Source organism: Fukomys damarensis, unplaced genomic scaffold, assembly GCF_012274545.1.
Source record: "Fukomys damarensis isolate Sample0158 unplaced genomic scaffold, DMR_v1.0_HiC HiC_scaffold_37, whole genome shotgun sequence".
NCBI classification, from domain to species: Eukaryota; Metazoa; Chordata; class Mammalia; order Rodentia; family Bathyergidae; genus Fukomys; species Fukomys damarensis.
This window is the reverse complement of record NW_022900949.1, coordinates 63,546,370-63,571,260: the sequence shown is the minus strand read 5'-3', so window position 1 is coordinate 63,571,260 and position 24,891 is coordinate 63,546,370. Positions and strand designations below refer to the sequence as shown.

General features: G+C 39.6%; 1 pseudogene; it reads left to right on the top strand.

The window, feature by feature from the left end:
• Window positions 1–24,155, top strand: LOC104871109 (annotated as a pseudogene).
• Window positions 24,156–24,891: the final 736 nt, after the last annotated feature.

The window sequence follows — 24,891 nt, the reverse complement described above, 5'->3', positions numbered from 1 at the left end:
ATGAAAAAGAGAGCACAGAAGACCAGCTCATCCCACTCGGACACCCGAGACAGCCTGACACTCTGGCGGAAGAGACACTGGACGCCTGCCCAGAGGGGACCCCAGATCAATGCAGAGGCAACTGGATTGAACACAGCAATCATCAGGAAAGGAGAAACAAACTTACGCTCCTCGGACTTGTGCAGGTACAGAGAGTGGCAACTGGTGGGTATGAATTAACATGTTTGATGTGTGACATATATAAAAAATATATAAAAATCTAGTTGGCAACTACTACTGTCTCCACCTCCAATTAGTGCACATTACTGCTTGTGACACTTACTCTAAGAGAGAGTAGGCTGGATGGGATAACAGAAAGAGAGTCGCTGATTGTTGCTTACTGCTTTCTGCTTTGATTTTTCACTACTTTGCTGCCTTCTGCCTGTCATGAACTGTTTTCTCCTCTCCTCTGCAATGCCACCCTATCTTGGAGCCAGTCAACTACGAAGTGAAGCTTCTATGAACTGTGAGCTAAATAAACCTTTCCTCCTTTAACTCTGGGTGTTGAATATTTGGTCTCAGCAATGAGACAAGTAACTAAGACAGTGCCCTTCTTGACCCTTTTATTTAACTAGTTCCTTCCTTTCCTTCCAGCCAAATTACCTCAGTCTTCACAATCAGACTCGAGTATACCTCTGGAAAGTCCTCACTGTATCTTACAATCCCTTCTACGATGACATTTAGGGTACTGCATAATCGTATACTTGTGCCAGCTCAGAATCACTAAGTGGACAATAGTTTCCTAATGCTGGGAGAACCTCTTGCACATCGAAGTCACCCTCCTTTTCTTTGTGGGAGTCCCCTGGGAAGGTTCACATCTGCTCAGAAATAAGTCTTTTCTTCTACAGCAGCTACTGAAGCCTTGCCTGGAGACCACTTGGGTGGCCCCTGCTGAGCTACTTCTGCCATTGCTTACCTCTGCTGCAAAGCCTGTGGCACGCACTTGACTTTGCTTGGTGTTCCCCAACTGTGACTGAGACACTCTGCCAGTGACTTTTGTGTGCAAACAGTTCTTTCTGTTTTATTTATTTTCACTCACAGCTCCTGCTCTCTGTCATCGTTTCAGATATGCAGTCAAGTGAAGTATGAGCACCGATCAGCTCTCAAAGTCATCTTTCCACTTTGATGATTGTGGGACTACAGAATATGTTGCCTCCAAATATATCTCTTTGGCACATTGTAAGAGGATTATTTAGAGAAACTGCAGACATAAATCTGCTTTTTTGTAATCTCAACATCTTTTTTGTAAAAGAAATTTATAAAAATAAATTTACACCCACATGCTTTTGTAGAGTAAGTAAGGATGTAAACAGAGGTTTTCTCTCTGGAGTTCCCCCTTAACTGCCTGAGCCAATCTAGAAAGAACTGGAAGGGTTACTTGAAAGACGATTTTTGGAGAGTAAGATGACTTTTATTTTCAGTGTATTCTCCTCAATTTCCCTGTGCTTGCTACAATATCCCTCAGAAACTCTTAGCCCCAATTCCTCTCTATAGCTCATAATGGTGTGCACACTTCTAATGTGTGGCCTTTTCTTTAAGTTTCACACTTTGTGTGGGGCTCTTGTGTCCATGTACTTACTACATTTTTTTCTTTATTAATCTGCCTACTGTGAATTCGTTTCATAGGCCAAGATTTACTTCCTCATAATTCCAAAGGGAAAAGAGAAGATTTAAATTTTCCTTACATGAGAAGCAGACTCTGTAGGAAGAGGAAGGAGATTTGGGAAAGGAGGGAGAAAAGAAGATGGAGTAAAAAACGATCGAGATGCAATACGTGTGCGTATTAAACCCCCAAGTTGAATGTAATCATTTATCACAAACATGCTAATAAAAATTTTTAAACTGTCCTACATGATTGAGGTCATAAATTTGGGCATAGCTTGCCTTGACTCTTTACCCCTTAGGAGACATTTTTCAGGTGGTCTCATTCTCACATGCAAATAGACATCCTATAGTCTGACCCACCAGTATTCGACTTCCCAACACAGGCTCAGAGTGGTACCTTCCAATGCACAGTGCTAGGCATGGAGCCAAAGTGATCAAACAGGACACTGATTTACTTTTCTAAATCGAGAATGGTACTGTAACTGAATTCTTCACATAAAGAGAAAAATGCTTATTTTCCATTTCTATCTTTTTTGAAAGAGAAAACACTAGAGGAGCCCTGGTTCCTCAGAGTTCTGTATTGGCATGAACTGTGGCTTTGGCTTTCAGCAGCTTTTATCACTGGTTTTCTTGTTTCCTCCAAAGCTCACATTCTAGCCTGAAAAGCAAATGGATGACAAGTGAGGCTAATGAAAGTCAGAAGCTGAACAGAGTGAAACACTATGGCGATCAGACAGTGGTTACAGCTGTCTGGGAAAAAGACAGACACAGACTGTCATTCTCAATAAAGCACTACTGAAGAGCTAAAAATCCTCTGGTTTCTGGCCTTTTACTTGGAGTGCTTATTTCTTGGCAGAGCTGACTTGGTCTCCTAGAAAATACAGGTAAGAATTTGGCCAATGGACTCCAAAATATCTGCTTTTTAAAGAAAGAGGCACACTTTACCAAATATTTTTATTTCCCTTCAGAACTGGCACTTTGGTAAATCCAGAACATTTTATCCTGGTGAGTATCATCTAGAAAAGTCCCATTCTACCCTATAGACTAAAATCACAGTTTATCTCACCAGCCAATTGGAGATAGTCTGGTTGTCTAGTAAGCACTAGGTAAAAGTGAAGTTAGAGAGCACTGTGACATGATTCAGTAAAGAGAAAGCACATTTCCTCCAAAAAGGGAAAGCCAAGGCCTGGCTCTTTAAAAAACATCTCTGGTGTGAGGAGAGTAGCTGTTGCCATGGTATCCAGCCAGCCAAAGACTCGGATGCTGCAGAGGTTCCACTGAGATCAGATTCTCAGAGCCGACAGCAACAGTACCATGCAGCCACTTGTTATATATTAAAGCAACAAGAAAACCCCACTTCTGACAGGCTGCAGCTGATGCCATGCTCTAGGACAGGCTCTTGACAGGAATGGAGCCGCCATGGCTAAATCCCATGTTTACCCTTTAAAAATGCATAATTCTGGGTCATGTCTGGGGCAAGCAATCCCAATCCAAGAAACACTGGGAGTATGCACCTCTTTGGTTGTCTTTACAGGAGCAGTATGCACTGTAATTCTGCCCACCTTTTATCTTTAGTACACTCAGGGAGCACTCTTGTACTTGCAATCATTTAACAGATCTCATTTAGCAGATGTGAAAGTTGATAATATACTAAAATTGATATATCAATAAAATAAAATATTCTAAAATGTGTATTGCCTTACCCAAGCTCATACAGCTAGTAAATGAGGGATCCAGGATTTCAACCCAAGGATGTCTGATTTCAAGTAAAATCCATTCATTTCTTCAGCAGTTTGCATATTTTTCCCTAGATTATGTTTTCTTTCTTATATCAATTAGGAAATCTTTCAGCAGCAGGTAGTAAAAAGAATAAAATCTAAGAGTATCCTGGACTTTAAAGGAATTAAATCTGGACATACGCAATTGCAAAACTGGTTCAAATCTTTGTAAAGTGACACTTAGCTCTTATTTATAAATGACTAAATTAGGAAGGGAAGGAAAGAAAAACTGGCACTGGGGTAGAGGTTGGGAGTCACAAACTGTTGGATTACAGAGGAAAAAAACACAGCTTATTTCTTTGGAAGAAATTATACCAATTTGGGGGAGGCTGAGTAGAGTGTATTAAAGACATGAAATCCCAGTAGTTAGTCCCTGGGGAATCAGATTCAGCTTTTCATTCATTCATCAAAAATGTATCATGTATCATTATGTCAAGCAGTATGCCTATGGAATTGGGATTGGAGGCAGACATGGTCCTTGCCCCTCAGGAAGCACATAATCCAGTGGGCAAAGCAGATATTAAGTAAATAATCACACAAATAAGTATGTGATTTGAATTGTGATGAACATTACAAAGGAAAATGCAAGGCATCAGAAGAGTGAAAAACAAAGGCACATACCTCACTGGACAGCAAGTCTCCAGGGAAATGATGTGTAAGCCCTTGAAGGATGAGTAGAGTCCAGCTAAAGGAAGGAGGGGGATGCATTCTAGGCATAAGGAATAGCACACTGGGATTCCTTGAGAATGAAATAACTCAGTACATTTAAAGACAGGAAGGGAGTTAGTGTTGTCACCGGCTAGTGTGAGTCCTTGCTTCAATGACAATGGAAATTAAATTGAGGCAATTTCACATAAATAACATGAATGTATATGCAAAAGCTTTAACTGGAAAATAAGAAAAAATAGTAAGAGACTTAGCTTGAGTAGCTGAAAGATGAAATACACACAACTCTGACGAAGATCAAGCCAGTACTTTAACAAAGGAAAGTAAGAGAAAACAGGGAAGTAACCTCTGTCTGAGGAGCGAAAGGAGGGACAGCCCTGAAAAAGATCAGACTGGCTGAACGAAAACAATAGCTCTAGCTTTATGGGGTTCTGTAATGGACTGTGGTCTAGTTAACGAATTCAAACAAAGCTCAATAAGTCAGTAAATGAAAAAAAAAACTCAGTGAGAATACACATTCTGTATTATGTATCCACTCTAACTTGTAACACCTCATCTCTCTGAGTAGCTACATGACATTCTTTGAGTGTGTCCTATTAAACACTTCTCATAACTCTTTTACTGACACTTCCTAAAAATTATTTGTCCATGATGGGAGTCTGAACCTGCAAATTTATTTTAAAAGAGTGAGATATGTTCCTTATTTCGCTTTGGGACCTAACAGATCCAGCCCATTGAGAATGATAAATGCCTATAATCCCAGCACACTGAGAGGCTGAGACAAGAGAATTCAAGTTCAAGCCTAGCCTGAGCAACTTAGCAACTTAGTGAAAACTTGTCTCAACATAAAAATAAAAAGTGGATAGAAACCCGGCTTGTTGGGAAGGCCCTGGGTTCAATCCCCAGTATCATAAACAAACAAACAAACAAACAGATAAGAAATAGAATTAAAGTCTCTCTAACCTTCTGACTCCCTCTGAGAGCAGGGAAAAGATCTATCTACAGTTTATTTATCTGCTTGAAAGAAATTCATCCAAAATAAATGCAATTGTCCTATATTCCCAACCTTAAATCTTACTAAACAAGGAAGATTAACACAAAGAAAAGTAAAAGTTTCCTACTTGTTTACACTAAATACACCACCTATTTTTCTAAGGATTCATACCTGAGCCATTTTATCTGCATGATAGGACAAATTTTTTTCCAGGTATAATTCTTTCACCTTCCTTTAACTTGAAAGCACAGAGTTCAGAGGAACTTTATTTCAAGCCATCATCTGTCCTTAGCATCCATTAACTAGAATTCCCTGCAACCTCCCTTCCATTTTCTTTTCCCTTTTGAAGACAGTATTTAAGCTTTAACCATTTGGTCCGTTCTTGAATTTTATCTGTTGTGTGGTTCCCATGTTGAGTTGCAGAGGAAATAATGTGCACTTAAAAATATATATATGTGTGTGTGTGTGTGTGTGTGTGTGTGTGTGTGTGCACCTTTCTTCTGTTAAACTGTTCATTATCCGTTTATCCCCAGAAGATTCTATCAAAACTTCAGAGGAAATTTTGAATTTTCAAATTTTCAAAATTTGAATTCTCAAATTTTTGAGTTTGGATTAGAAACAATTCAGACTTTCAGAGAAATCTTTCCTTTTAGTTCCAGAACTTCAATTCTGAGTCATATTACTTACGTATTGCGAGTGATAAAACCTTCCCTGTTATCTCTTAGTTGCATTTATCAACTTTGCACTCAAAGGCAAACCCTTGCATTTGGTTGCATTATCAATAGAGAAAGCATACACTTAAGCTTCATAACAAACCTTGCCTTTATTTGCCATATCTTTCTTGACCATCTCTTCTTAATAAGGCCTTCCCCCGCATTTTTCTTCAGCAAAAAGTTTACTTTCTTTGAGATCCACTTTAGATATCTACTCATTTCTTAGGGTCTTTTTTTCCCATGTGTACATGAAGTATACATAATATTAAGCTGTTGGTTGTTTCTCTGCTGGTAATTTGGCTTTTACTACATGGGGTTTGTCCCAACTAAGAACTATGGAGAATGGAGAGAGAATTATTTTTTCATCCACAAAAATGTCGATGTCACTCCTCCACCACTTTCCTCTGTTCTTACCCTTGCTACTCTTGAAATTTGAACATATAAAATGTGCCTGAAGTCACATAAATGTAATGATTTTAAACTTTAAAAATAAAACCATTAGCACTTTTCTCCACTGCATTGCCTCCTACCCTTCGTCCTTCTGCTGTTTCTTCTGCCCTCCACCCATCCACTTGTTTCTTTTTTCATTTTAAAGAATTTTAGCCTAGAACTTCTTTCTTCATCTTCCTTCTTCCTTTCCTTCATGAAAAGGGGTTTCAAGTTCTAATTATAGCCTCAGAGATTTTCAAGAGTATAAAATCCTACAATATTCCCTATTTGAGGACAGATGTCAACCGGGTGAATCTGAGAACATGTTGAAAGGAATATGGTTTCATTAATTCCAAGGACAAGAAGATATCATTGGCTGAAAGGGGAATAAGAAACTCTTGTGCTTTAATGGATCAGAATTCTAATTAGTCTATTCATTGTTTGGATGCAAATTCAGACTCACAAAGAGGTGAGCATTTCCCTTGCTTGTGTTCTTAATTCCATTAGCAAATCTTATTTTCTTAGATGGATAAAATCCCATTGCAGAGTAATATTCATCACAAAAATTAATCCCAGGATCCCCTATAATTACAAATATTAATCCCTGAGATTGGCTCGGTGCTTTTGTCTATGTGATTACAACAAAATTTCCACATATAATACATGACACCAGAGAACAGAACCTCAGAGAACACGAACCTCCAGTGATTATTCCACTGCAGTGCTTCTCAAACCAAAGCATGTATCAGAATCACCTGGAGGAGTTATGAAAGCACACGTTTCTGCCCATCTTCATGAATTTCTGAGTCAGCAGGAATGGTGTAAAGTCTCATGATTTGCATTTCAGGAAGGTTCCAAGATTATGCAGATTTTCCACTCTGAGGACCAGCAACGAGAACCCCTATTTTAAGGAATTGGGACAGACTTGAACCCAGACAGCTCAACCCTGTTTCACCGACACACTATCAATTTATGAGATTTCTAACTCATCCAAGTATCTCGTCCTTAAAAAACAAAAGGTAACCAAAGAGTCTTCTGGGAATTTCTTCCAGGTTCCTGGTGTCCCAAACCAAGAAATGGACAAGACAAACAAAGAACACAGTGATGGTGTGCATTTATTGAAGGGAGAAAAGAAATATGCTCTGTACAGTGATAGCAGGCTGTGAAAAAGTCTCATGGTGACAAGAGGATAGAACAAAGAGGTCTTTTATTTCTGGTCTTTTATTTCCCAGACAGCAGTCCTGGTTATGTTTGATAGCTACAACACTGCGAGTTATATTTGCTACAATGCTATAGCTTCTCCTGGATAGAAGGTGCTGTAGATCCTACATACTGAGGGTTGTGTGCTTTCCAATTACCTGGGGTATTGTGGCTCACTGGCTAGATTGAACAGAAAAAATGTTAGGCCTGGGGATTTGGCTCAGTGATTCCGACACCTACCTCACAAGCACAAAGACCCGAATTCGATCTCCAGTACCAAAAAAAGAAGATACTGAGAAAAGAATTAGTGATTATTGATCAGTCTGTTTGATGAGAGAAAGTAATTTTACTATTATGCTATTATGTTGGAGATTTAGAACACAATATGAGGAGCAGTTCAGATTCCCACACTTCTTTTTTTGTTGTGTTTCCCTGGTTTTGGAATCAAAGGAATACTTGCTTCCAGGAATTAATTTGGAAGTACTGCTCTCCTTTCCATTTCACTGAAGAGTTTAAAGAGAAGTAGCAATAGTTGTTCTCTAAATGTCTTGTAGAATTAAGCATTGAAGCCATCAGGACCTGAGCTTTTCTTTGTTGGTAATGTTTTAATTGCATTTTCAATTTTGCTGAATGTAATTGGGTGTTTAGTCTTTTTATATCTTCTTTGTTCATCTTTGGAAGTTCATATGTATCTAGGAATCTGTTCATTTCTTCTGTTTGTTCCATTTTATTAGAGTACAAGTTTTTTGAAGTAGGTATTGGTGATCCTCTGGATTTCTTCTGGATTTGTTGTGACTTTACCTTTTTCATTCATAATTGCAGGAATTTGAGCCTTTTCTTTCCTAATTTTTTTTGTAAGGTTGGCTAAGGGTTTATCGATTTTATTTATTCTTTTGAAAAACCAACTCTGATTCATTGATTTTTTTGCATCATTCTCTTAGTCTCCATTGCATTTATTTATGCTCTTATCTTCATAATTTCCTCCCTTGTATGAGCTTTCAGTTTATCTTGCTCCTTTTTTTGCTGGAGCTTAAGCTTAAGCATTAGGTTGTTTATTTGAGCTCGCTCTGTTTTCCTGGTATGGGCATTTACTGCTATGAATTTCCCTTGTAGAACTACTTTAATTGTGACCCATAGATTCCTGTATGTTGTATTGGCATTATCATTTAATTGTAGAAACTGTCTAATTTCTCCTTTAATTTCCTCTGTGACACAATGGTTGTTCAGCAGGGTGTTATTAATTTCCATGTGTTTGTGAAGTTCTGGCGGTTGCTTAGGTTATTTATCTCCAGTTTAATTGCACTAGGGACTGATAATAAACAGGAGATAACTTCAATTCCTTTGCATTTACTTAAATTAAGCATGTTCTATGAGCTAGCATGTGGTCTATTTTGGAGAATGACCACTGTGCAGTTGAAAAGAATGTATATTCTGATTTTGTGGGGTGGAACACTCTGTAGACATCTACTAAGTCTCATTTATTCAAAGACTTAGTTCAGTACTATTATTTCATTGTTGATTTTTTTTGTCTAGATGTTCTATTTGTGTCAGTGGAATATTGAGGTCCACCACTATGATCGTATTAGTGCATATTTCATTTTTCATATCCATTAATATTTGTTTTGTATAGCTTGGGGCATTAGTATTTGTTGCATATACATTTAGGATTGTCATTTCTTCCTCTTGTATTGTTCCCTTTACAAGGATGTAGTGTCTTTCTTTGTTTAATTAGTTTTGGTTTGAAATTTACTTTTTCTGCAAATAAAATAGCTCCCCCTGTTTTTTATGTGTTCCTGTTGCATAAAGAACTGTTTTCCATACTTTTACTTTCAGTCTATGAGTTTCTTTTTGGACTAGGTGCATTTTTTTTTTTTTTTTTGGTACTGGGGATCGAACTCGGGTCCTTGCACTTGCAAGGCAGGCCACCGAACTCCTGAGTTAAATCCCCAGCCCTAGGTGCATTTCTTGTATACAACATATTGTTGGATTTTTCTTCTTAATCTATTCTGCCAGTCTATTTTTTTGATTGGTGAATTGAGACCATTAACATTGATGGTTAAGACTGTTACATATTGACTTTTTATTGTCATGTTATTTTCCTTTTATTGTCTCTTTTATTTTTCCCTCACTCCCTTTAATTTCTTGCCTTTCCTGGTACATTTACTCTGTTGGATGTTATGGAGTTATGGCCTTCATTTTCTTTTTCTAGGATACTGTTTAGAAGTGTTTGGAGTGCTGGTTTGGTGTTCATGAAATTTATCAGGTGTTCTTTGTCATGGAAGTATCTTATTTCCCCATCAGTTTTGAACGACAGTTTTTACAGGATACATCAGTCTAGGTTGGAAGTTTTTTGTTTTTTGTTTTTTGTTTTTGTTTTTGTTTTTGTATTTTAGGATTTGAAATACCTCACTCCAGGCTCTCCTTGATCTGAGGGCTTGTATTAAAAGTCTGCTGTGATTCTGATGGGCTTTCCTTTGCATGTGATTCATTTCTTTTCTCTAACTGCTTATAGTGTTTTGTTCTTCTGTAGGATTTCTGGGATCTTGATTATTATATATCTAGGTGTAGATTTCTTTGTGATCATGACTATTCGGAGTCCTATATGCCTCACTTATCTATAAGTCAAATTCTTCCCCTCTGTTTGGGAAGTTTTCTGTCATTAATTCTGTGAACAGATTTTTAAGTCATTTGTATTTTCTCCTGCTACTTCATGGATTCCTATCAGTCTTATGTTATTCTTCTTTGCGTCATCTAGGAGTTGTTGGATTGATTTCTCATGATCCCTTCATTCATTCTGCTGTGAATATTTTCTATAGAGTTTTTAATCTCCTGGAGAGTATGTTTGAATCTATTTCATGGATTCCATTTCTTTCCTATGTTGGGCATTCAAGGTTTCCATTTCTTTCCTATACTGGGCATTCATGGTTTTTATCATGGTCCTGAGCTCTTTTTTTTTTTTTATCTGTTTCTGTTCTAGAATCTCTAATCATGTCTTTCATTCTTCTCACTATCTCTGTGGTTATCTGAGAAATTATTTCTGTTTTGAATTTTTCCAGGGCCTCATTTATCTGTTTTGTTACTTCCTGTGCTATCAGTTCAGGGTGTCCAGATCGTTGACTGTCAGATTTTTCCACCTCATTTCCCCCATAGTTTAGCTTTGGTGAGGTGGAAGTCTACATTTGTTCCTTGTTTGAAAGTCTTCTCATGTCTATTTTTGTTGTTAGTATTGTCCTTAATTTAGTTCCTGGGTTAATACTTTGATCTTCCAAATATAGCCAATCTTTAAGTTTTGAGTCTCTAATGACTCTGAGGCAATCTCATTTTCATTATTCCAGGAAGGAGAACTGATTAGATCAATCACACCTTAGTCCAAGTGATACAATCCAGAATATAATATCATCGAGCACAGATTAGAAAATGACAATTTGTGGTAGTTATTAATCTATCGCCTTTAACTGGATGAATTAATTCAAAATCAAGGACCAGCCCAAAATATGTTTATAGTGAATAAACTCTTCAAGATAGCAACTTTACCCTTCAGGTTGGGGACTTAAAAGGAGTTGGGGAAGGAGGGACAGATAAGAGAGAGAAAGATTAGAAGTGAGGTCAGAGGACAGAGGAAGATCACACAAACTCTAGGAAACTAGAAGAGAAGAGGAGAAGACAGAACAAAATATACACAAGAACAGAACAAACTAACAGTAATAGGCTAGAGACTGTAATAACTTTCTTTTAAAACTCATGGCAAATGAGAGAAGGAAAAAGAAAGAAAAGAAATTCAAATTAGGATAGGAACAGGAACACATAGGGAGAGAAATGAAGATTAAGGTGGGAGAGAGAGAGAAAGGAAAGAAGATAAGAAAAAGAAGATAAAAAGGAAAAATTTTGAAAAAAGAAAAAGATAAAAAATTTAAATGTTTAAAGATAAGAGAAAAATATTACTTTAAAATAAAAAATACAAATAGAAATAGAGGGCCTACTTCAGCATATGACTCTGTTGACACAATAGACAGCATGGGCCAAAGTGTGCAGATCTACTTTAATTAGTCTCAGCAAACCAGCAGCTGTCACCTGAGGCTCAAACTGATTTCTGGCTGCAAGGCTCAAGTTGAGATCTCTGACCTCCTGCTGTGTTGAACTCTGCAAGGTTCTACTTCAGGTTCCAGCTGTCTTTCCTTGAAATTAGACAGGTTCCAAGATCAGGTGCTGGTCCCTCTGACTTATCAACTATGGTGGTGTGGTGTGCCTTTATCACAGAGATTTTCTTCACTTTTCCATTGGGCTTTAATTTTCATCTAGGGACCTCAGAGAGGCCCTCTTTCTTTTGTTCACAGGGGCAGGGGGCCTCAGACACTGCTGTGTTGACACCCACTTGGCTGGGCTCCTCTGCTGCACTGGGCTGAAGGGGTGGGCCTACCAGAGGTTCTTGCACTGCTTTTGTGCTCCTCTTTGCTCTGCACAACAGAGGAGGGCCCCTCCCATGCTTCTTGTGGAGGACAAAGTGTAGCAAATAGAGAGGTTAGGTAAATCATCAAGAGCTTGAGAGCTATAGCCTTAGCAAGATTACACACATAATGGTTCTAATTTAAATGAAATTCTCAATACAGGTTCCCATTTAAGTAATAGTGAATTAAGAACATTAATGACTCTACTTATCTGCATCCAGAGCAATACTGAAGACTGGCTTTCTGAAGAGGAGCCTCAGATCTTCCAAAGGTCCTCAGAGATAGCATTCATTATAGCCCTGTGAAAATTCTAGTGATTATTTCCCAAAGAAGATTTTTATGGTTTGTCATTAGGTCCCTTAAGGAAAGAACAGAGGAGTTTGCCAGGAACTTGGAATAAGGGTAGAGACTTGAGGGATTGTAGGTCTACCCTTCTTAGCTTCCTGTTAGCCTTGTGATTTCCCAAGGAGATTGTAGACATCTCTCTTTTGTGTCCCTTACAATGCATGACTGTGACCTCCTCCCCTGGAAAGACAAACTATTTCTAATAGTTGCACAATTTGTTGCTTATTAGTCAGCAAACTTCTTCTTTCCAGATTGCTTCATGAGAATGTAGCAACAGAAAGGCATATCTGGAGTCTGTATAGATATATAGCTTTTTGCATTTTCCTCATATCAATTCTTAAGTAAGAGTGATTAGATCAGCCTTTTGAGCAGAGGTCCCTAAATGAGGAGGTTTTTCTTCAGTGACCTGTTGTGAACTAACAACTGAGTAATCTGCCTTTTAATGTCCTTCTTGGACAAAGATCTTCCATCAATGAACAATACCTCCTCAGGGTTTTGGTAGGATTCAGGTCTTGTCTACTGGCATAGGTCTGAGAGTTTACTGGTTCATAAGAATGGCTGACTTCCAGGACTGTAGACATAGGACAGGCAGGATTGAATAGTGCAAGTTTTTATAATAACTTCAGGAGTATCTAAGAGCATGGCCTGATACTTGGCAAATTGTTCCCCTGTTAAGCATAAATACCCATAGATCTCAATAATATATCTGACCTGAGGAGTCGGAATTTCTAGTATCTGTCCTAAAGTTAGTTTTGCCTATGTGTAGGATTTAACATAGCTATACTTGCTATTGTTTTCAGGTGGGATAGCCATCCAGCAACCATACCATCTAACATTTTTTAAAAGTATGCCACCAAGCAAAGTAATTTTCCTAGGCTCTGGGTCTTCCTCTCTTTTTTGATATATAGAAGAAGGGTTATCTTAAGTCAGATATTATGCTATACTATGCAACAGAATCCACCTGTTGGATAATTAGGTCATGGAAATGTGGTGTAGTCCCAACAGGTAAAATCCATTTTGGTCAGAATTTGAGAATTGCCTCTAATTCTTGCTAGTAAATCTATTTCTAGCAAGGGACACTGTAGGACGATTAGAAACTCATGATTGACAAGCAACAGCCAGAATCCCACCCTGATACCATTAGTAAGTGCATGCAGATCACAGTGAGAAGCCAGTGTGGACCAGAGCAACTCTGCTGCTGGTACTTGCAGCCAGGGCCCCACCCCAACCCTGGCTTCTTGGGGCCACAAGCCCGAGCCATAAAGCTGCCAGGAAAAAAGCTGCACAAGTACACAAGAAACAGGGCAAGTCTTGCCCCAATACCATCAATAAGTATGTGCAGGTCACAGTAAGAAGCTGGTGTGGACCAGAGCATTGTGGCTGCAGGCACTTCCATCTAGGACCCTGCCCTGACTCCAGATACTTGCGCCCACAAGCCCCAGCCAAAATGTTGCCAGGAAAAGAGCAGCAAAGACACACAAACAACACCCAGGAGCCTGCCTCCATACCATTGGCAAGTGCCCACAGATGCTAGCTAGAAGCCTGCCCAGACTCCAGTGACTGGGATGCTCATCCCCCAGCCAAAGGCCCTACCAGACAACAGATATATAGGAAGCAGGCCTTAGTGAGAGACATGCCTAGATGCCATCCCAAGTGTGCACATGCCCCAGCCAGAACCTGCCCAGACACCAGGTCAGTTTAGCAATCCAGAAGGCCATCACTCTGAACCCAAGAATTGCCACAGTGGTGAGCAGCAAAGAAAAGGCTGCTCTGTGGCTTTCTGAGAATTAAAGACCAATGGGTGAGCAAAAAGTTGCTTCATCAAAGGCCCAGCAGGCTGCAACTTTTGAAATGAGAAGACAAGTAAAAAGTCTGAAACCAGACTTCCACATCACTTAAGGCAACCCCAAAAGGAAATGAGATGGAACAATCTGATACTCAATCACCTTGACTCCCTGAACTGGCAACAAAAGAGGATTTGAAAAAAATGAAATCAGAAATATTTTCTCAGAAAACAACAGAGATTGTGCATATAGTGCAAGACATGATTTATAGATCTAGAGCATACACAGATTAAAAAAAAAAAGGAGTTGAGGAACATGATGGAAACCCAACATAGGAAACAAATAGAATCCATAAAACAGATGAAAATAGATTTCCAGAAGATTAAAAACTCCAATGAAAGTTTATGCAACAGAATGAGCCAATGTGAGGAAAGAAGTTCAGATATAGAATACAGGGTCGCAATTAGTACCAGGAAAAGAAAAAGTATTTAAAATAGTAAGGGACCATGAGAAATCAACCCAGCAGCTGCTAGTTGATGCAAAGAAGAATAACATAAGACAGATTGGAGTCAATGAAGAAGCAGAAGAGAATGTAGACATTAAAAAACTGTTCAGAAAAGTAATGGCAGAAAATTCCCAAGTAGAGGAAAAGAACTTAACATACAGATGAATGAGATATATAGGACTCCAATAAGCCATGATCAAAAAAAAATCGACACATAGACATATAATAGTTAAGATTCTAGAAACCCAACAGAATAACAAAATACTACAAGCAGTTAGAAAAAAGAAACAAATCGCATAAAAAGGAAAGCCCATCAGAATCACAGCAGATTTCTCAACACAAACCCTCAAATCAAGAAGAGCTTGGAGTGATGTATTTCAAGCCCTAAAGGAAAACAGCCTCCAACCCAGATTGATGTACCCTGCAAAACTGTCTTTCAAAATTGATGGAGAAATAAGATACTTTTATGACAAAGAACACCTGAGAAACTTCATGAATACCAAAGCAGCAATCCAAAAAAAATTTTTAAATATTCTAAGAAGAGACAATGAGGATCACAACCCCAGGAAGCCCCGCAGAATGAATCCATCAGGCACAATAAGAAATTAAACACAAAAGGGGAGAATCCAACAAAAAGAAAAAGTCATGACAAGAACAGATCAACACATATATTAAAATAATCTATCTCAATGGTCTCAATTCACCAATCAAAAGAAACAGACTGGCAGAATGGGTCAAGAAGCAAGAACCAACAATATTCTACATACAAGAAACACAATTCAAAAAGAAATTCATAGCCTGAAAGTTAAAGCGTGAAAAAACAATACTCCATGTGACAGGACCAAAAAAAAAAGCAGGACTGGCTACCCTCTGCAGATGAAGTGGATTTTAAACCAACACTGATTAAAAGGAGGACACAACATCCTTGCAAAGGAAACAACCCAAGAGGAAGTGATGACAATCATTAACATCTATGCACCAAACACAAGTGCACCCAACTATACAAAACAAAAACTAATAGACTGAAAAATCTAATAAGCAGTAATACAATAGTAGTGGGGGACCCACTGTCACAAATAGATAGATCAACTAGACAAAAAATTTAAAAATGAAATAACAGAACTCAACCAAACTCTTGAACAAATGAATTTAACAGATGCTTACAGAGTGTTCCACCCCCACAAAATCAGAATACACACTCCTTTTGGCTGCACATGGGTCATTCTCCAAAATAGACCACATGCTCACTGATAGAACATGTTTAAGTAAGTGAAAAGGAATTGAAGTTATCGCCTGAATATTATCAGACCATAGTGACATGAAATTGGAGATCAAGAGCAAAAGAAACTGCAAGAATTTAAAAAACACATGGAAATTGAACAAGATACTTCTGTATAACCAGAACTCACAGAGCAAACCATGGGGCACAGAGCAAATTAAGAAGAAATCTGACAGCTTGTATAATTAAATGACAATGTCAATACAACATAGCAGGATGGGACACAATGAAAAGAGTCTTACAAGGGAAATTCATAGCACTGAGTATTCACACTAGGAAAACAGAATGAGCTCAATTACACAACCTGATGCTGAACTTCAAACTTCTAGAAAAAGAAGCATAGGACAAAGCCAAAGCTCACATAAGGGAGGAAATTATAAAGATCACGGCAAAAATTAATGCAATGGAGACTAAGAGAGGATACCAAAAAAAAAAAATCAATGAAGCAAACAGTAAGTTATTTGAAAGAATAAACAAAATTAACAAACCCTTTGCCAACCTTATCATAAAAAAGAAAAGGCCCAAATCCATGCAATTAGGAGTGAAAATTGTGAAATTATGACGGACCCAGCAGAAATCCAGAGGATCATCAAAACCTACCTCAAGAACCTCTACACCAATAATATGGAAAATATAGAAGAAATGGACATATTCCTAGATATGTATGAATTACCAAAGTTGAATGAAGATGACCTAAAAATTCTAAACAGCCCAATTTCAATCAATGAAATTCAAAACATAATAAAAATCTTACCGACTAAGAAAAGTCCAGTTCCCAATGGCTTCTTGCTGAATTCCACAGGACATTTTGAGAGGAACTACTGCCACTTCTGTTTAAAAGGGAAGCAACACTCCCAAATTCATTCCTGGAAACAAGTGTCACATTGATCCCAAAAGCAGAGAAAGACCCAACCAAAAACAAACTATAGGTCAATCTCTCTAATGAACACAGATGCAAAAATCCTTAATATACTGGCAAATAGAATTCAGAAGATCTTCAAACAGATCATACACCCTGACTAAGTGGGATTCATCCCAGGGATGCAGGGTTGGTTCAATATATGCAAATCAATTAATGTAATACACTATATTAATAGAGCCAAGGACAAAAATCATATAATCATCTCAATAGATGCAGAAAAAGCATTTGACAAAATCCAACACATTTATGATAAAAGCCCTCCAAAAAATTTGACCAGATGGTCTCTACCAAAATCTGATAAAACCCATCTATGAAAAAAATCCATCTATGAAAAACCAACAGCCAATATCACACTACATGGTCAAAAGCATAAATCCTTCACAATAAAACCAGGAACAATACGAGGATGTCCATTATCACCACTCCTGTTCAATATACTTTTGGCAACATTAACCACAGCAATTAGACAAGAGAGAGAAATAAAAGAAATAAAGATAGCAAATGAAAAAGTAAAATTATCATTATGTGCAAATTAAATGAAGAAAAGCCCAAGAACTCCAAGAACTCTTCTAGACTTAATAAACAAAGTTGGTAGTGTAGCTGGATACAAAGTCAACATACAAAAATTAATAGCTTTGATGTACATGAACAACAGACTCACTGAGAGGGGAATTAGAGAAACAACTCCCTTCATAATAGCATTCAAAAACATATAATATCTAGGACTCAACCTAACAAAAGAAATCAAAGGCCTCTACTTTGAAAGCTATTGCACTCTAAAAAAAGAGACCAAAGAGGACATCAGAAAATGGAAAGGCATTCCTTACTCCTGGGTAGGAAGAATCAATGTGGTGAAAATACCCATACTTCCAAAACTGCTATATCGATTCAATGCCACCCCAATTGAAATTCCAGCAGCATACTTCACAGACCTTGAAGAAACAATCCAAAAATTCATTTGGAACAAAAAGAGACCTAGAATAGAATAAGCAATTCTAGGGAACAAAGACAAGATAGGGGATACCACAATCCCAAACTTGAAACTATACTACAAAGCTACTGTGATAAAACAGCATGGTACTAGCAAAGAAACAGACCAGAGGACCAGTGGAACAGATTAGAAGATGCGGAAACAACTCCGGACACACTCAACCACCTCATCTTTGACAAAGGAGCCAAACACCCTCACTGAGGAGAAGATAGCCTATTTAATAAATGGTGCTGGAAAAACTGAGTTTCAATTTGCCAAAGATTTAAACTAGACCAATATTTCTCACCATGCACTAAACTAAAGTTGAATTGGACTAAAGATATAAATATTAAAACAGAAACATCAAACCTACTAGAAGAGAGGTTATGTAGAACTCTTGAAGACATTTTCATAGGAAACGATTTCATAAACAAAAAAGTTACACGTGAACTAGCACAAATGATCAACAAGTGGGATCTCTTCTTATTAAAAAGCTTCTGCGCTTCAAGAGAAACCACAAACAGTGTTAAGAGACAACTCACAGAAGAAAAAATTTTTGCCAGCTGTTCCTCAGAAAAAGATCTACTATGTAGAATATATAAAGAACTTTAAAAAAAAAATCAGACCTCCCAAATTTAAAGATCCAATCCAAAAATGGGCATCTGAAATGAACAGACATTTCTCAAAGTAGTAGAAATAGCAAATTGTTAAAGATGTGAAGAAATGTTCAATAGCACTGGTCATTTGAGAGATGCAAATGAAAACAACACTGAGATTCCACCTCATCCCAGAAAGAATGGCTGCTATCAAGAAATCAAACAATAACAAACATTGGCGGGGATATGGGAAAAAAGGAATGCTTCTCCACTGTTGGTGGGAGTATAGACTGGTGCAACCACTGTGGAAATCAGTGTGGAGATACCTTAAAGAACTAGGACTAGAGGTCCCATTTGACCCAGCTATTCCCCTGCTGGGTATCTTCCCCCCAAAATTAAAAGCATCATGCCACAGCAAAATATGTGCACCCATGTTCATAGCAATAGAGTTTACAATAGCTAAAATATGGAAACAGCCCAGTTTCCCATCAATTGGAGACTAGCTCAAGATGTGTGTGCATGTGTGTGTGTGTGTGTGTGTGGTACCAGGGATCACATTCAGGACCTTGCACTTGCAAGGTGGGCACAGTGCCACTGAGCTAAATCCCTGGCCCAAGATGTGATTTTTTTTTAATAAAATGGAGTACTACTCAGCCATAAAGAATAAGAAATTAGAGGCATTTTTAGCTAAACTGATGCACATTGAGGCAATACTCTCTAGTGAAGTAAATAGGACATGCATGTATAAATACTGAATAGTTTCTCTGGTGTGAGAAACTGAAAGTATAAATAAGGATCAAAGTGTATACTAGATAATGTGAAATAGGAAAAAAAAAGTGCAAGGGGAAGTGGAAGGGGTAGAGGAAAGGAAAGGAGAATTGTATTAACATGACAAAACGGAAACAAAGACTTTTGTAAATAGGGAAGAGTGGAAGGGTTAAAGAAAGGGCAGGAAATGGGGAAAATAAGAATCAAGATATATTATGTAGAGGTGCAGACCTCCAGTGATGAATATCGTTATATTGTATACCCAAAATGTACCAATAAAATTAAAAAAAGAAACTCATGATTAATCATTCAGTCTTCAAAGTCATATGTCAGAGCAGGAGTAAAGAATCTTTAATAAGGGTTCCCTCAACCCCCACTATGAGTATAGATCTAAAGAATGGTTTTCCAGAGAAGTAAGTCAAAACAGAATAAAATAATTTAATTGACTCACCCCTGACATCCAGCATTACCCAGAGCTCCTCATAGGAGATGGTAATATCTGTGGCGGGGCATTTTAGGTTCCCTTGGCCCTCTTTGGGGCTGGAAATGAGGGTTTTGGATGGCCCTCTCTAGACAGTCTTCCAGTGCCATAAGTCAGGAATGTTGGCTGCCTCACACATGGAGCAGGGACCTGGCAGTGGCTTGGTATCGTCACATGCCCAGTGTCCAGATTTCTTGCACTCAATCACCCTTGACTTTTCCCTTAGACAATTTGGATGAGTTTTAAAAATTTCCAATTACAACAGTTATAAATCTAGCTTTTGTCTTTTGATCCTCCTCCATGACCAGCAACTGGGTCATCAGTGTCTAGAGTCCTATCTGAAATCTCTTTATTAAAGTAATGAAAAGAACCTAAATCTCCTGAGAGATGACTGGGGATCTGAGGACAGAACCATCAAAGATATCACTCTGCTCATTGGGGGCCACTCTATATTTCATAGTTTCTGGGCTTTTCCTGAGATAAAGAGTCTCAAATTCCTGAGTATTATAGATTTCACTCTACCTTCTATGTTTTAAGCAGAAAAGGTCTAACTAAAAAATGGTCTCCTTTAAATTGTCATCCCATATCCATCACTGGCCATTCCCTGGTTCATATTGAACCCAAACTGTGTTTCAATAGTAAGTAGATACGCTTTTCCTTTTTCAAATTCACAAAGTCAAACTTTTTCTACTGATCTAGGATATGGCCTAGTGGCAAAGTCTGTGGATTCTGTAGGGGATGGTTCTTGAGGTTTCTAATGGCTCATTTAGGGGCATACAGAAAGAGACATCTAGGTCTTTGATCCCTAAGATGGCATCCAATGTAGAAGGTGTCCCTTGTGAGGCTCAAATATTCATTAGACAGATGTCTCTGTCCAAAGCTAGGATTATGTCGGTGTCTTTCATAGAAGCATAGAAAATAGCCCTAGTGAGAGCTTTTTGTAGACAATTGTGTCACAGATCCTTAAGATGCTATCTCATGTAGAAAGAAGGGACCCAATCTGAGCCCACCAAGCATCCCTTGTGAGACTCGAGCATTCACTAGACAGATGTCTTTATCCAAAGACAGGATGACACAGCTATCAGAAGAAAGCCCTACTGAGGGCTTTTTGTCTCCATATGGGAACCCACTAACTCCTTAGGGAGAAGGGTTTTGAGCCCTTTGATGGCTCTACCTAGCCCTTTGAACCTACATGACATCAGAGTGGAGTCCCTCCCAACTGGGCCTCCTTTAGCCACATTGAGCCACTGATGGCTCTGCTCAAGCAGAGAAGAGTCACCCAAGAAACAATACCTCTTACATTAAGCCCAATAGCAAGAGCTTTGGTATTTTGTTTAAGGTAGTAGAGATAGAAATCTCTATTCAGGAGAAAAAAGCCATTAAAAATCCTATGACTCGCTGTCACTTGAGTTAAGCTTTTACTGGCTGCTCTTTTGTTCCTCTCAAGCTATGAGGCATGTGTTTCTAAATTACTTACATTTTGTTAGAAGAAACAGAGAATAAAAACAAACATGGTAGGACCCAGCTGGCTGATTCAAAATGGGTCTTGTGACAAGACCTAGTCATGTGAGAAGACAACATGGAAGCCAGTAATGTGATGAGAAAATACCCTAAGACAGAACCTAAGAAAGAAACAGCCATCCAGGAGAAAAGCGTGGATGGTTCTTTAAGTTCAAAATGAGTAAACTTGGTACATGGCTATTCAAATAGAAGACCAACTTACCAATGGCTATTTTTCCCAAGAGTGAGAAAGCTCAGCAAAGGATCATGGAGAATAGAACCACGAGGTCAAAACAGCATACTAAACTCTAGATCATATACATAATACCCGAATGATCTGTTCTGCAACAGGGTTAATAACAGGCCCTCTGGCTGTTCTTTACTTACTTGCATCTGCAATGAGTGACAGAAATTGGGGAAAAGAAAAAAGAAAAGGAGAGGTAAACTTCAAGCAGGCCTGTAAGCCTCCTACAGTTCGAATAAAAACACAGAGGCCATGCATTCCCTACACACACACACACACACACACACACACACACACACACACACACACAGTTAGAAAAGTAAGAAACAGTTCCTGGCACCATGGGAAACACTCCCCACACACACACACACACACACACACACACACACACACACACACAGTTAGAAAAGTAAGAAACAGTTCCTGGCACCATGGGAAGAAGAGTCTCCTGATTTCCCCAGCCTAGAGGGGAAAGATGAGGAAAGAAAAAATAGAAAACTTCATAGCACTTTAGAGAGAAACAACAACAAAAAAATGTGCCTAAAGGGACTTACCTGCTCTCCTGGATGGCAAAAACAAATAAGCTACCCGAATTTGGGATGCTAGAGTCTCCTTCTGGTGGTGGTTTCTAGATTCTTTTTGTCCTGAGCAAAGAAATGGTCAATACAAGCACAAATGGTAGCAATGTTTTACTAAAGGTAGGAAAAGAAACAGGCTCTGTAGAGCAAGTTTGGTCCAAGTGAAAGTAGGAAAAGGTCCAAGAAAAAGTAGGAAAGATGTATACCCTACAGTGTGAAAGTGGGCCACAATGCAAGAGAGAATTCAGTGGAAAAGATTCAATATGGACTCTCCTTGTTTTATCCACTCCTCCAACTGAAGTCAGGTTTAGGTCATCCTATAGAGAACCTACTCAAGTTCTTAAAAGAAATGAACATACAGGGCTTTGGGAACTGTTCTGCACATGTGCATGGTACCTTGTCATGCCTCCTTTCCCAGCCAGTTTAAGCTGTGCCCTACCTTCTTGTCTCACTGTGTTAATTGTACATATCCTTACCCATAATTCACTCCGTTATAATTGTATCCATGAGATGCTACCCCTATGGATGCATAGACAATGAGTTTGTCAGTAGCCAAAGGTTACTTTCGGATACTTTGAGGTATTTCTGCACCTGCACCTGAGTTGGGGATTTCTACAAAAACTGATTGATTTATGTGTTACTACTTCATTTATGGCTAGTGTTTGGGAGCTATAGAGGTCCCTGGGTAAAACTAGGATGCTTAAAGATTGATGGAGTGGTGGTCATTAGCCCATGATTGATAGGAGGGCATGCCATGGCCCATGCTGACTACTATTCTACAGGGACTTACTAAGTCATACCAGGTTCATACTAAGATCAAGTAACTCGCATTAGCTCCTATCAGATTTTCTGTTGGGTGATGTGAGCAGAGGAAGGCAGTAGTGAGCCAATGAAGTTGCAAGGCTGTACAGTGGGAGCGGTGGTGTCTGTGAGAACTACAATGCAAAAGCAGCTATTCTGGCGGGTGGGGCTGGCTTCGGGTACAGCCAACACGGTGAGCCCCAGGGGCACATGAGGATTCTAGTGAGAATGGCAGAGCCATTCAGAAGGTGGTTACAGATAGGGCTGGCCTGCCAGGAGAGGAATGGGTGCTTGTCTCCTCCAAAGACGCAGACCTCATGGATGCAGCACAGACCGATGCCCTGTTCCAGGAAGTGCAGCCCGCTCATGTCATCCACCTTGATGCCGTGGTGGGGGAAACTGTTCCAGAATATCAAATACAATTTGGACTTCTGGAGGAAGAACATACACGTCGATGACAATGCCCTGCATTCCACCTTTGAGGTGGGCGTCTGCACGGCGGTCTCCTTCCTGTCCACCTGCATCTTCCGTGATAAGACGACCTACCCTATGGAAGAGACCACGATTCACAATGGGCACACACAGCGTTCACGTTTGGGTACTGCTGTGCCAGGAGGATGACTGATGTGCAGAACAAGGCCTACGTCCAGCAGCACAGCTCTACCTTCACTGCTGTCAACCCCACCAATGTCTTCGGCCTTCTCCACAACTTCAACGTGAGGACGGCCATGTGCTGCCGGGCCTCATCTGCAAGGCGCACTTCAGAGCAGCAGCTCAGCCCTGCCTGTGTGGAAGCCACAGAATCACAGAGGCGACTCATCTACTCATTGGACCTGGCCCAGCTCTTCATCTGGGTCCTGCAGGAGAACAGCGAGGTGGAGCCCGTCCTCCTCTCAGTGGGTGAGGAAGATGAAGCTTCTATTAAGGAGTCAGCCAAGGCTATTGTGGAGGCCATGGGTTTCCATGGGAAAGTCACAGTATCCTTTGCCTTCAGGGATGGACACTGTGCCCCTCCTCCATGTAGAACAACTGAGCAACAGCATCTTACTCCCTGGTGGTGCTCCCTCTGGCAGCTAGAAGGCAGTGAAAGACAGAGGTTCAAGGCTGGGTGGGGTTGGGGATGTACCCTCTGCTGTGACCTTGACCAAGGCTCCCAGTTTGACACAACCAAGTCAGATGGGCAGTTTAAGAAGACAGCCAGTAATGGCAAACTTCAGACCTACCTGCCCAACTTCCAGTGCACACCCTTCCCTACCCCCTTGGCTTTGTCCCCTACTGTGGCCTCAGCTTCCTTACTGTCATGTGGGAGTGGTGTGCCCTGCAGACATGGTCACCAGATCCCCATCAGAGCCTGTTACCACTTGGGAGGTGTCTTCCCTCTGTCCCTGGGGCCTCCATCTGCCCTGTCTCCTCCTGTCCCTCACTTGCCTACCAGCTCTCATCTGCCTGCCCCACAGCTGTAAAGGAAACCTGTACTTGGTTCACCAACAACTGTAAGCAGGCCCAGAAGTAAGGCCATAAGGGAAGCAGGTGCTCAGCTAGCAAAGCCCAGCAGCCTCAGCCTCAGAACTCATTGGGGGCTAAGGACACTGCCCAGCAATCCGGCCCAGAGAAACAAGGCCCAGGTGGCCTAGCACCTCCATGCCTCCCATCCCTGCCTTAGTCCACTCTGGTCCCACTGTCTGAGTCTGGGCCTAATAAAGTGCATTTTCATAGGAAAAAAAAAAGAGCTAAAAGGCACCCACATCATCTTGTCTATCCCCCAGCAGACAGTCAAAATGAGAGTCTCTCTGCACAAGGAAGTACCAATTTCCACCATCTTTAAGTGAAATGGTAAAGAAAGCACGATGACTTCAGATTCTCGGTGCCCACCTGAAAGTCCTTTAATGTCACCTACTGTACTGGGAAGTCTTACAGTTTGGCTTGTGTTTATCTCACCCTGAGATATTAAAATAAAAAAGGATTGAAGGCATATTTGATAACTGACATGTTTTCATTTAGATGTAAAATTAACTGGAGAGATTTCCATTATTCATTTGACCTGGGGTTCTAAAAGGGCTTTAATTCCTAAATATCATTAAACTGTATGCACTGAGAATGATAAAGCAGTTGAGTCTATCGTAATTAGTTTCCCAGTTCAGTGAGCAGATCTGAGGAATAGGTAAGGAGAGACAAGGCTCTGCTGATTCAATAATGTGAGTCAAAAGAACGGTGAAGGGGAGAATTCATCAAGCTTGGAGAAAAATGAG